The sequence below is a fragment of the Staurois parvus genome, unplaced genomic scaffold (assembly GCF_062004578.1).
Source record: "Staurois parvus isolate SC_StPar_1 unplaced genomic scaffold, SC_StPar_1.0 ptg001488l, whole genome shotgun sequence".
Classification (NCBI taxonomy): Eukaryota; Metazoa; Chordata; class Amphibia; order Anura; family Ranidae; genus Staurois; species Staurois parvus.
In genome coordinates, this window is record NW_028319284.1 from 181,972 (window position 1) to 196,507 (window position 14,536).

The following is a 14,536-nucleotide window of genomic DNA, read 5'->3' on the forward strand; positions in this document are numbered from 1 at the left end:
TGGCCCTGATTAACCCTTTGCTTACTGGGCCCTTAAACCCCCTTCATGACCAGAGCGTTTTTTGCAATATATGCAGTGTCGGATTTGTTTTAAATGTTGCAATGGTTTTGCGGCTCCCAGTCTTTTTTTCCCTCTCGGAAACGGGTCCAAGTGGCTCTTTATGTCTTAAAGGTTGCAGACCCCTGCAACCTAGACTGTCCAGCATGTCTTGGATTCTAGGAATTGGATGACAGTCAGGAATGGACTTCTAGTTCAACTCTCTATAATCGCAACACAGTCTTAAACTGCCATCTTTCTTTCTTACGCACACAATGGGTGAGGAATATGATGATTTTGATTCTGCAATCCATCCTCGATTTATCAGATCCTGCAGATATTCCTTAACTTTTTGGTGCAGTGGTTTCGGCACAGACATGTAAGTTCTCGTGACTGGTGTACTGTCTTTGAGACGAATCTGTAACTGTAAAGAAGGAATACATCCTACATCAGAGTCATCTTTGGCAAAAGCATTGCATTCTTCCCTTAGCATTTCTTTGACGATTTGTTGATCTTCAGGAGGGAGGTGTTTCAAAGGCACTGGCGGGTCCCAGCACTCCTGATTGTCATCCCCCACCCACGGATAAGTCTCATTTGGATTTCCAATTTTCCCGTTTGGTCCCACCTTGAGTGTCTGTGGTTCAGAGGTCACCGAATTAGTAAACACATTTGCTGATTGTTTCAATTGTACTTGAGCTGGATATGTTGTTTTTATGGACTCTACACCTCCAATCTTTGTTTGACCTGGTAACACAATGTCCCGTTTAGTTGTATTCCAAACTGGAATGGTCAGTTTGGAGAATTGTCCTCTTTGAAATGAGACTAGTGTCTCATCAATATGCAGTCCATCCGGCAGTTGATAAGCCTCACTCGGTGTAAACAAAACTGTCTGAGCCTGCAAGGACGGTTTGGTGTGAGCACTACACCGGATGTATGTTACAGTATTTGCAGGGATTCTTTGGTTCTTAGTACCAGTCTTTACGATAGCACCACTGGTTTCCCTACAGTTGGCTTGTAGTAAGCTTACAAGGACTTCTGCTTTGGGGGTTGGCAGTTCCAAAGCTGTTCTTAATATGTCCACAAAACCTGGGATAACTTTCTTCCCATCAGCAACTGTCTCTTTGAATGTTTCTTCAATTATATTATAGCCGATAATTGGCTTCTCAGCTACTTTCTCATCCTTAGAGACTATTAGTGGTACTAATAACTGTTTGGTAGTATTACTGCTCGATGTAAGCTGAAAGGTTACCTCAATCCAACCTGAGAACGGAATCTCTGTCTCATTGGCTGCTTTCCCTTGGAGTACCCCTGGTCCCAGCAGTTCTTCAAACGATCGGAGCACAGTGTGTGGCAGTACTTGCTGTCTCCAGCCCTCATTGATAATGCTAACCTGAGAGCCAGTATCCCATAAGGCCTGGACAGGAGTGTTGTCTATTTCACAGTTCACAAGGCATCTCTTTCCAATAAGACCCAGTAGCTTGTTGTGCTTTTTCAAAGTGATGCCATTCACATTGGTTGGCAATTTTTCAGCTGTCGGGGATAGTCTTTGAGCAGGGCAGGTTGGCGTTTTCCTCCAGTAGTCTGCGTTTAACTTTCCAGCCAGGGCTCTGATGGTAGCTTGGGGACTGGTTTCTTTACTACTGAGATGATTTGCACTTTGGGACGCAGGTTTGGTTCTGGTACAGGTTACTTTCGGTCCCTTAACAGCAACCTTCTCCTGTTTAACTGATTTTGTTTGGCCGCTCTGCATTGTCTCGCCCTATGTCCAGCTCGACCACAGTTAAAGCAATGGTCGCATGCAGTTCTCTAATCAGTCTTTTCACAAGATTGACAAGTCCCTGTCCTTCGTCCAAAAGTTGTTCTAGGTCCTCCAAAGCCATGCTCTTGTCGAGTTCTCGAACCTTGGAGACGTGTTTTCATATCGAATATTTCTTGTTGCAACTGTATTACTATCTTTTCAAGGTCAGAGTTACTCTTTGAAGGCTGTTGGATTGCCAGACTACTTGTTTGTAATGGAAGCAAAGGGAGGGTGCCTGGTACCTGAGAACAATGGAGGATGTTGGCCTGGCACTCTCTTCCCTTTGTCAGGTTACTGTGCTCAGATTTCTTTTGTTTCTGCTCCCTTTCCATCTCCATGTTTGTAGCCTCATTCATCTTCTCTATGAGCAACTCATCTGAGACTGTAGGATTGTCCAAATGTTGTTTTAGTTGGAACTTGATATGGTCACTTCTCAGTCCGGTGCCCACTGACCTTAAGAATTTCTTTTGTATAAATTCAGTGCCAAAGTGTTCATCTGAACCTTCCCCTTGTGAAACGAACAGCAAACGGTCTTTCAATGCAATGGCCCTAAATAGGAAGTTCTGGGGAGTCTCTTTACTATTCTGTGATATATTGATCAATTGTTGGTATAGTTCGGAAGCATTTTCCTCTTTATAATGGCTTTTTAGGATTCTCTTGAGTGGCACTAGGGTCAGTCCACTCTTCAGCTCTAGCATGCCTCTGAGACTTGACCCAGGACTAATGGCATTCACCACAGCTTCCACAAGCTCTGACTCGGGATATCCCTTTTGCAGTCCCATGTCAATCTGTTGCATGAGGTTAGTATAGGACAGCTTATCTTTCTGTTCCTTTTCACCTATCTGACCAGCAATTTTAAAGTCCATTCTGATTGTAACTTCTAGCAAGTTAGTATGGGAAAGTCTCTGAGCAACTAGATTAGGGTCTTGATTTGCAGGACTTTCTTTTGAGTCTTTGTCTTTAGTGCTAAGTTCTTTCATCTGTCCCTCTATCATCTTGGCTGTTTCTTGAAGTTTTTCCTGTATGCTGTAGTATTGCTGTTTTAAATCCTTTAACTGTTGTTCTGCTTGAGGGTCTTTGCCACTATCGCTTGGTGCTTCCATGTTATCTCTCTTCTCTAACTCACCAATGAATTTCTTAGTTGCCTGCAGAAATTGTGTCACCACTTCTTCACTTTCAGTCTCTACCAGTTCATCTAACACCTCATTCACTATCCGCATCTAATGGCGCCGGGTTTTTCCTTTTGCCATACTTGCTTCAGAAGCCTTTATAAACTGGCAAGTCTCCATGAGATCATCGACTGTCATGTGAATCAGATGTTCACTGATTTCATCTTGCAACTTTTCGATATCCATACTCCAAATGTTTTTCTTTAATTTCACCACGGACAGTGTAGTCACTCCTTTTCACTTCCGGACCTTTTGGCGTTCCTTTTACCCGGACCCACGTTGGGCGCCAATTTTGTTGCACATACGGTAAATAATTCAACTGTGCGAAGGATGGGTCGGGTGAAACCAGAAGTGTTTTATTAGGAATGGCTGTAACAAACAGAAAACTCTTAATTACATGTGACTGGATGTCAGGGATCCCCTCGATCCCTGCCGCGATGGTCCCGGCGCAGGCGCACTGCTCCGCCCTGTACACGGGCACTAGGTCCGGGCCGGCCGCGGCGTTCGAGTTTGCGCATGCGCAGTAGAAGCCGCGGCCGCCCGCTAGGCACCAATGGCAGCGCAGGGCGGGATATTTAAAGGTCCCTGAGCTGTCATTTCGTTGCCTTCTGGTCTTACCTGCTTCCTGTGATTCTGTACCTGTGCCTTGTAAGTTTATTGACCCGGATTGTTCTTGACCTGCTGATTTCTCCTGCCCAGACCCTTGCTTGCCTGACCTCTCTCCCTGGATGTCCCTCATTAGATCTGACCTCCTGTTGCTGACCTGGCGTGTGACCCGACGATTCTCTGCCTGCTCCCTTGTACCTTACCGTCCTCTACGTTACCAACTCGGCCTGTCTGACTTCGCACTTGCTCAGCCATCCATCCAATCGGGGTCACCCGACCTCCTCACATCTGGCTCTCCCTGGTTGGAGCCCCTGGCGAACACCCCTACCACTGACAGGTGTGCTCAGTAGTGGCGACCTGGTCTCGGGGTACTACAAGTCCATCCCCACCATCAGGGGCCCTGGTGAACAAGTACCCTGGGGCTTAGACTCCACGCTCTGGGCATGCCTGACCAGTGGAGTGCTAGTGGTGCCGCTCGGCGGTCCCTCACACTGGATATGTTCACTGTAATCACTGTCCTCTATACATTACTAAATATTTCCATATACATTAAAAAGTATTTTCATATACATTAATAAACATCTTTAATTGCAATACTGAATATCCTTGACCTCTGCAGATATGCTAGTGACCTATTCTGCATACAATAGCGTATTGCAATAGAGAAATCACATTCCCTGTATCTTAGCTCCAAATCACATAGCTGCAATATATATTCACATTTATGCTACAAGTAATCTGATTGTATAATAGTAACAGCGGCATTCACTAACCACCAGGGCATGTTAAGTCATTTTGTCCTATTTATCATGTTAAACAGCCTCCTGCTTACCTGTAACAAACACAGAAAACTCTTAATTACATGTGACTGGATATGTTCACTGTAATCACTGTCCTGTAGGAAACAAAGTGTTAGACTTTTTGTTCCTACTTCTGTGTCTGCCTATTATCACAGGAAGTAGTTCTGCCCTCTTGTGATGGTACAATAAAAATGCAATCACTAGTATCTTCTATTGACAAAGATTACTGTTATATTAGGTATTTTTTTTTTTTTTTACACTGATTGCTTTTACACCCATAAAGGCTATAAAAGCAATCATTGCTCCTTCTCTCTGGCTGCATTCTTGTGTGAGCTGTGATTGGTCACAGCTTTTCACATGGTACAAGGCTGTTGTGAATAGCTTTGTACCATGTGACCTCTGTGATCATTCACAGATTTCACATGTAGTAAGCAATGATGTCAGAAGTGACATCTTGCTTAATACTCTGCATGTGATCACTGATTGGCCAATCAGTGATCACATCATCGGGACCTTGCACAGAGGTCCCGTACGCCGATCGGTGTTCCACTGTGTCCAGAGTACACAGAGGGCACCGGATCGCGGTGCTGCGCGTTCCCAGGGAGCGCGCACAAGCAGGGGGCGGGGAGGCCATTTATAAATGGCCACCCGACCCTGCACTGCCACCGTCCGGCCGTTTATATACAACAGCTGGACAGGAAGTGGTTAAAAAAAAAAATAAAAAGCAATCCTTTACAATTAGTTTAATAATTAAGGTTGGTGGTAAAAATGTTTGGATGACATCTAAAATACTGTTTTCTATAAAGGAAGGGGTGTGGGAGTTTGCTTAAAACCGTGCGTACATGCTCTCTGATGATCCCGTCCAGCTAGTCTTGAGGGAACATATCAATGTAGAGGAATCTTGGGGATGCATTTTGTTATATAATTCTGTTTTCATAGATCCTGTTGTCTGCAGATGACTTTATTGAAGAAAAAAAAAAGCAAGTCTTTCTGGCAGGACTGCTTAGAACCCAGTGCAGCCTTCAAATGATAGCATCTGAAAGGGAGTATGCCATAAAATTTGATTGCAACATCCGACCTTTTACTCATAGGCAAGCAACACAAACTGAAGCCACAGCAAATGAGGGGTTATGAAATTAGAAAAAAAAAAATAATTGGCCAAGCTAACTCATTATATTAATTTTCCAAATTCCAGTATAAATTCTTAAACATATACATAGGGGTAGATTTACTAAAACTGGAGCATTCAGGATCTGGTGCAGCTGTGCATGGTAGCCAATCAGCTTCTAACTTCCGCTTGTTCAATTAAGCTTTGACAATAAAACCTGGAAGCTGATTGGTTTCTATGCAGAGCTGCACCAGATTTTGCACCCTCCAGTTTAAGTAAATAACCCCCATTGTTTCCTTTTAATTCTTTGTAGAGTTTGCAGTGAATAGTTTGGTAAACAGTGTAGAAAAGTAATTGATGAACTAAGCTGTTTAAGAAAGAGAGTGAAGTACACTATATGGTTAACGATTTGCGGACATTTATTGACCATCAAACCCATATGAGTTTGTTGGACATCTCAGGTTAATTAAGGGTATTCGTATTGAACAATTGCCACCAGATTGTAATTGTCTGAATGTCTTTAGGAACAATCGAGTATTGTCCATGATACTTTTTTTTATTTGCACTAAAGCCTGGTACACACTGAATGAGAAAAAAAAAACGGACAGCTCAGGAGGAGCCGCTGCACTAATTATTATTATTATATAGGATTTTTATAGCGCCAACGGTTTGCTCAGCGCTTTACATTATAATGGGAGACAATACAGTAACAATACAGTTCAATACAAGAGGGAATTGAGGGCCCTGCTCCTTGGAGCTTACAATCTAGGAGGGAGGGGTGAGTGGTACAATAGGTAAAACTGTGGGGGATGGAGTGGTTGGAAGCATAGAGGATTCCAGTATTAGCAGAGGGCAGGATAGGCTTCCCTGAAGAGAGAGATTTTTAATGATCGCCAAAAGGTAAGTAGAGTAGATGATAGTCTGATAGATTGGGGTAGGGAGTTCCAGAGAATGGGTGATGCCCTGGAGAAGTCTTGGAGACGAGCATGGGAGGAGGAGATAAGGGAGCTAGAAAGTAGGAGGTCTTGCGAGGAGCGGAGAGTACGGTTTGGGTGATATGTAGAGATAAGATCAGATATGTAAATTGGGGCAGTGTTGTGGATGGCTTTGTATGTCATAGTATACTAATGATCTGATATTGGTACAGCGAGCTCCCCTGGGTTCTGACAGGGACGCCCCCCATCCCGGACAGAACACTTCGGTCAACACTGTCAGCCATTGGCTGAGAGCACTGATCAGGAGCTGATCAGCAGACCTTCTTCAATCATGCCTCTTTGACAGAAGCCGACCGAACGTCTGGCTTCTGACAGACCGGCTACCACATTGGGCCAAAAATCCAATAAAAATTGGAAGATGTCAAAATACCTCTCGACATTTGGCCCGTGTGTAGTAGGCTTGACATCCAAATCTAAATGTCTTTGTATGCTAGAGAATTGTAGAATGAACAGTACCCTTCACTAAAACACATTCACTCAATTATTTGGAGTGGGGTCCTTGTAGCTTTGGCCATATAGCGTATTTCTCATCCAGGATCATAAGCAGAGCCTATCTGAGGTAGAGTGACTTGGTGATCTTATATTGATGGTCATCTTCTTCCTTCACTCAGGTAAAACCGTGCCTGAAGAGCAGGAGATCAGCAAAGTCATGTACCATGACTGGCGTCTTATACCACGGCATGAAGAAGAGAACTTCAAGCAATTTATCCCTCTGCCGGAGCCAGAACCCATCCGCTATGTGCCATACCCACCACTACTGAGGGCTATTGCTCTGGCTCAGTTGCAGAAAGAAGGAAAGCCTTTAACAGAGCCCATGCTGGACATTGGGAGATTACGGGAATCTGATCATGAGCTCCAAAAGGAGCTTAAAGTGAGGAGAGCCAAAACAGGGACACCGGTGTGATAACGCCATGGACTTCTGCTACTTCCTAGAAACATGGATTCATGTACAGTTTGTCAGCAGCGTGACCTACAAACCAAAATGGCAACGAAGTGCCATGGTAATTGGGGTTATGGGCTCTGCTCTTTGTTGAGGGTTGTTTTCAGTTATAGGCCATACTGAGTAAAGAGTGCACAACACCTTCCGTAATTGAAAATTGTCATTTTTACTCAATGAGACCATAAGTAACTGTTGGACTTTCCTATTTGATGTTTACTGGGCTGTAATAAAACTTTATATAAAATCACACCATTATGTGCTACTGATAATTTAAAGGCATTCCATATATACAGTGCTCAGCATAAATGAGTACACCCCTTTTGAAAAGTAAGATTTTATTCAATATCTCAACACAAGAACAATTTCCAAAATGTTGGCAAAACTGAGTTTTATGTAACATTTGTTTTGCTCATTACATGAAAGTAAGGTTAATATTGTAACGTAGATTACAAAATCTTCAGTTTTACTCCAATTAGTTGATGCAAAAATGAATACACCCCACAGCAAAAACTACTACATCTAGTATTTTGTATGACCTCCATGATTTGTAAGGACAGCACCAAGTCTTCTAAGCTTGGAATGAACAAGTTGGCAACATTGCAACATCTAAATTTTTCCATTCTTCAAGAACAACCTCTTAGAGCCTGGATGCTGGATGGAAAGTGATGCTCAACTTGTCTTTTAAGATTTCCCCATAGGTGTTCGATTGGGTTCAGATCAGGAGACATACTTGGCCACTGAATCACTTTCACCTTGTTCTTCAGTAATGCAACAGTGGCCTTAGATGTGTGTTTTGGATCATTGTCATGTTGGAAAAGTGCACAACTTCTCTTTCAATACAGAGCAGTACATCAGTGAATTCATGATACCATGAATTAAATTCAGCTCCCCGACACCAGCAGCACTCATGCGGCAGCACAGAAGGACGTTGCCACCACTATGTTTCACTGTAGGCACCATGCATTTTTCTTTGTACTCCTCACCTTTGCAACACCGTACAGTTTTGAAGCCATCAGTTCCAAAAACATTTATCTTGGTCTCATCACTCCAGAGTACAGAGTCCCAGTAGTCTTCTTTTTGAGTATGGTCCCTGGCAAATTCTAGGCAGGATTTTTTGTGCGTGGGAGAGGTTTCCTACGTGGATGACACCCATGCATGCCATTCCTCTGCAGTATACGCCATATTGCGTCATAGGAAACAATTGCCCCAGTTTTTGCTTTCTATTTTAGACAACTGCAATGAACTTGCATGGAGATTTTCTTTAACCCCTCTCATCAGAAGACGCTCTTGTCGAGGTGTCAACTTCCGTGGACAGCCTGGAAGTCTCTGTGAGATGGTTGCAGTTCCATATTTTTTAAATTTTTGTATCACTTTTGCTACAGAATTCTGACTGATAAGTAAAGCGTTGCTGATCTTCTTGTAGCCTTCACCTTTCTTGTGTAAAGAAATTATTTTCTTTCTCAGGCCTTGTGAAATTTCTCTTCCATGTGGTGCCATTGCTGACAGCATGAAATGGGAGGGGTTTTCTTTGTTAAGTAATGCCCTTTTATAATCAACTGCTGTACACCTATTTAATGAATATTTAGACTCACCTGTAGTTGAATTCTTGTTAATTAGGATTTTATTGTCTAAAACTTAGCTTTGCGTCTAAGACTTTCATTGAGGTGTATTCATTTTTGCAATATGGTCTTGAATGAATTTGTTAGGAAAAATATTTTCTTGAATATTACTGAATAAGTATAAACTAGGTGGAAACTGAACCCACATCAGAGGGAAGCAACTCTGCCCATGGTATCGCAGGACACTAGCACATCAAGGGGAGGGGATATATGAGCCGTGGCATATAGTGTGGCCCCTCTCGGAGGCCACATAGGCCGTGAACCTCCAGCTCTACGGATGGGGGTCAAACAGAACCCGATTCCCCGCTCCAGGCAGCGGAGCAGGTCTACAGGGATCCCCAATGTCGGCAGGATCCCATTATCCCCAGGATGGAGACAGATGCTGTAAGGTGCTTTTTATGGTGGTATTTATTCACCACTGAGTTTTTTTTTTTTTTTTTTGCTAAATAAACAAAAAAACACAAACTTTTGAAAAAAAAACCATGCATTTTTCTTTGTTTCTGTTATAAAATGTTTTAAATAAATAACCTTTTTTCATAAATTCAGGTCAAAATGTATTCTGCTACATTTCTTTAGTGAAAATAACCCAAATAATTGTATATTATTAGTCTGTAGGAAATTTATAGAGTCCACAAACCATGGTATATACAGTGGGGATCGAAAGTTTGGGCACCCCAGCTAAATATTTGTATTAATGTGCATAAAGAAGCCAAGGAAAGATGGAAAAATCTCCAAAAGGCATCAAATTACAGATTAGACATTCTTATAATATGTCAACAAAAGTTAGATTTTATTTCCATCATTTACACTTTCAAAATAACAGAAAACAAAAAAATGGCGTCTGCAAAAGTTTGGGCACCCTGCAGAGTTCATATCTTGTACTACCCCCTTTGGCAAGTATCACAGCTTGTAAACGCTTTTTGTAGCTGAAAGGAATTGACTCTCATTCCTCTCGAGCCACTGACCCCCGTCAGTCCCTGGAATTGATCAGTGTCTGTCCTCAGGCCTGGAGCCCCCTCTGAGATACAGGAAATGCACACAGACACAAGGTGGTATCTCAGAAGGAACTGAATTTATTCTTCCGTGTTTAAACTTATATATGAAACTTAAAACAATGCATGGAAATAGAAGAACCAATCAATTGTCAGATATGCATAAACCAATCAGAATATTACATACGTCAGTCATGCCCAATCATTTGGCATTTATGTAAATTATTATTAAGTGCGTCAAACATGAACTTTTGTTCAGTATAGAAAGTAGACAATTTCCCTATTTAACATTGGCTCTAATTATTAATAATCTTGCAACAGGATATATCCAACCGCAGACTTTCAGTCTTGTGCTAGCTAAAAGAAAATGGGAAGTTACACCTGAAGGGAAAAGAGGAACCTTAGGCTCTTATCGAAAGTAAAAAACAGTCTTAAAACACAAATTCATCTTTAAGTACTGACTAAGTTTTAAAATGGATACTTATCTTAAAATGGCAGAGCTTAGGTTAAGAGACAAAATGGCGGTATGGTAATGCTGAAAGGCTGATTCCTTCAAACCCCCTCTTAGGTCACGCACGTGACCTTACACCTTTTTTACAGGTTGGTACCTGGGGCCCTTAGTAGGTCCTTTATCAAGATACTGATTCCACATGGTTCTAGTAATGGTGGCGTCAATAAGTTTCTGCATTAAACCTCGGATGCAGGGGATACAACAGCAACCACACAGAGTTAATACTGCAGCAGCCATTACTATGGAAATCAGCATAGTTTACATCAGGGTTCCCCATTTACCAAACCAATTTTCAAATAAACCAGCTAGTGGATTTTCTACTCCTGAGTTTTCAGCCAATTCTTCAGACAACATTTGGAGGCCTTGAAGGGCTCTAGTAATGCTTCCATCAGGAGCAGTGTTATTGGGGATAAAAGTACAGCAGTAGGAACCAAACATTTTACATACCCCTCATTTCTCAGCTAATAACATATCAAGAGCAATGCGGTTTTGCCAAGCAGTAAGGGATGTTGCATCAAGTTGGGCAGAGACCCCCTTTAGAGCATCTCTAGTATAGTTAACAAACCTTTGTTGATTATAATAAATGTAATTAATCCAATCCACATTTTTGTTAGGCTGTACCCATATAGCAATAGAGGCAAACCCTGCAGCAATCTGGTCCTGAGCTTTAAATTCATCAGGGACTCCTCTTGGTACACCTATAGCATCTATGTAAACTCTATTGTCAAAGAAACCACGGGGTGCATTTCTTTTATACCTTCTAGATCTGGATTTTTCCAAGATGGGCAAGCTTCTTATCCCATCTTCTACTTTGATCATAAAGAAAGGCATGAGAAGATGGGTCAGAGCGCAGCTTCCCTTCCATCTGCTGGGGAGTCTGGCTCTGAGTCTCATATCTCCACACAGCCACCACACATCTGACAGTTGCCGCCGGTGGTCCTGAAACCATTCCTTCCGGTAGCCTTCTGCGGAGGTGCGGATGGTCTTAATACAGTAATTAGGTGGGAATGTACCTAAATCTTTACCCTTAGCATCATCATGTTCAAAGCAGGTGAAATTTCTTGGTACCGGTTTAGAGGCCAAAGGTAAATTTCGTAATCCGGTAACAGGGAACTTCTTAACAAAATCAGAACATTCCTTCTCAGTGATGTTATCTTTATACATTCTAATTAGGCAGGACATATTAGTTTCTTCTTCTAACAAAGGAACTGTGGCAAGTAGGGGGCGGGGATTGGCACATGAAACACAGTCTCCCTGTCCCTTGCTCTTAGTGGTCCATCTCACCCATTCAATCCATTCATTTTTGTCAGAGTAACCAGTTTCAATGCTTAATCTGTCTTCTGATTGCATCACTACTCCTGTCACCTCATTATCCAGTTGATCCCTAACTTTGGGGAATGAATTGTCTATGGTATTGACATGGACTCTTGGGGAGGGTTTTACCTGTAATATGAGGTTGGCCCAGGGGTCTGTTCCTGACACAGTTATTCCCAACCTATATTCCCCACTATCTCTGACCTGTGGGTTCCTTATTGTGAAAATGATATTCCCTTGGCCTTTTGCTATAGAGATTCTTTGATAGGTGCCTATGTCCTCTAAGGGAATTCTAGCTGATAGGGTCTCCCATTTATGAGGGTCTGTTGTCCACCATATATTCTCCCAGTAACCACAGGGCTTATTCCTCCCACACATGTACACATTATAAGGTCCAATATCATAAGTAACTTTAGTCGGGTCAAACACCTGGTTTTTAGTCAGAGTAAACACTATGGTCTGATTTACATCCTCAGTAGTCAAGACTGGTGTTTCCTGTAACCCCCATCCCTTATCTTGTATTGACATTCTTCTCATCCTTCTCTTAGTGCGGGTTAGACCTCGTTTCTTTCTGACACTAGAATGTTGTGTACTATGGTTTTGTGTGTGCACTGGTTCTGCATTATCTGGGTCACTAGCTTGGATGGAGGTATTACATATACTCTTAGTCACTCCATAATCATCAGGGTGATAAATACAGTTAGTTATTGTCCATACTGGGAGGAACACAGTCAGGGTTGCTAGTATGAGGAAGCAAAATGTCTGCCCAGAGTTCTGTGAGAGCATCAGAAAGGTCATCTTCTTCAAAGACTTTTACACCGGCTTCACTTCCTTTTTCTTCTTCTGTATCTGTGTCTTTGTCTTGCTTCTTAGGGGCTTGGTTCACCCTTTTTACACGACTGGCATGGATCCAGGCCTTGGAATCCTCAGTCAGGACAGCGGTCCTGGTGACAGCAATCACAGAAGTGGGGGGCCCAAAGGGATACTCTTGCTTCCGATTCCTATGGAGGGCTTGTATCACCACACGGTCCCCGACTTGGAAAGAGTGAGTTGGTTCCTGTGAAGAAAGAGGAAAGGTGCGAGCAACATTTCTGTCAACCTTGTCCAAAGTTTCAATAAGTTTTCTCACATATTCCTCCTGAATCAATTCCAAATCCCCTCTTTCTACCATGAGTGGCTGTCTGGCCCAGGGAGTGGGAAAGGGCCTACCCATTAGAACCTCAAAGGGGGAGTAACCTGTCTTTTTAGAAGGAGTCATCCTTACCTCTGCCAAGACTGCAGGCAGTATTTTCTTCCAGTTTGCATAGGTACCTCCAGTAGCTTTCCTAATTTTATCCTTGATGGTCCTATTCATCCTTTCCACTATACCTGAGCTCTGAGGGTGGTAAGGAATGTGAAACTTCCACTCAATTTTGAGTGTTTTCACCAAATCCTGACATACCTTGGCCACAAATGCTGGACCGTTGTCAGAATTAATCTGGAGTGGACATCCCCACCTGGGAATAATTTCCCATGTGAGGATCCTCACTACAGTTTGGGCATCTTCTTTTGTGGTTACAAAGCTTTCTACCCAGCGGCTAAACATGTCCACAATTACCAAAAGATATTCTTGTCTTTTTCCTACCTTTGGCATGTGTGTAAAGTCTACTTGTAGGTGGGTAAAAGGTGTTGATGGGTATGTCAGGTGTTCATGTCTTGCCTTGTGAGGATTGTTTGGGTTAATCCTTATGCATGTAATGCATCTAGACACATAAGATTTTACCAAAGAGGGAAGACCAGGAATGAAAAAATCATTATCCAGCAGTTCACATGTAACCTGCCATCCCCTGTGACCTACTCCATGATACTGTGAAATGAACAGAGGTGCACTGGCCTTTGGAATGCATGGTCTCCCCTCTGTGACACAAAGTCCAGTTTGTGGATCTTTGGTCACACCAGCTGCATTCCACTGCTTAATATCTTGTGAGGTAGCATATGTCTGTAAATCCCGCAATGTTTGATCCAACAGTGGCATTTCAGGGGTGAGCATTGGCATCTGGATCATGGCAGGCTGGGTAAGGGCCGCCTCTTTTGCTACTTTGTCAGCTAGAGCTTTTCCCTTTGCAATATCAGTTTGTTCATTTGTGTGTGCCCTACAGTGTAGGATAGCAAGGGATCTTGGCAGTTGTATGGCTTTGAGTAAAGCCTTCACCAGAGATGAATGTGAGATGGATTTTCCATCTGCTGCAATGAATCCTCTCTTTTCCCAAATTATTCCAAAATCGTGGCACACACCAAACGCATATCTGGAATCTGTGTAAATATTTACATCCTGTCCCTCAAAAAGCTGACATGCTCTTGTAAGGGCTATCAGCTCAGCGGCCTGAGCTGACTGGTATGGGATGGGTTTTGCTTCAAGTACTTTATCTGGCAACTGCACCACCGCATATCCTGCATGGTAAACAGTATCAGTGGGTCTCGAGCAAGAGCCATCTACAAAAACATTCTGTGCCTCTGGAAGAGCCACAGAAGACATATCCTGTCTTGGGGAGGTGTCCTGATGAATCAATTCCAGGCAATCATGCTGTGGAACAACTTCATCCTGCTCTCCCTTTAAGCCTAATAAGGCATTCAAAATTGGAGCTGGACCTGAAGTGGGAGAGGTATAT

At 42.8% G+C, this 14,536-nt stretch overlaps 1 pseudogene; it reads left to right on the top strand.

Moving 5' to 3' along the window:
* The first annotated feature begins 7,098 nt into the window (after window positions 1-7,098).
* On the top strand, window positions 7,099-7,416 carry LOC149435574 (small ribosomal subunit protein mS34 pseudogene; annotated as a pseudogene).
* Window positions 7,417-14,536: the final 7,120 nt, after the last annotated feature.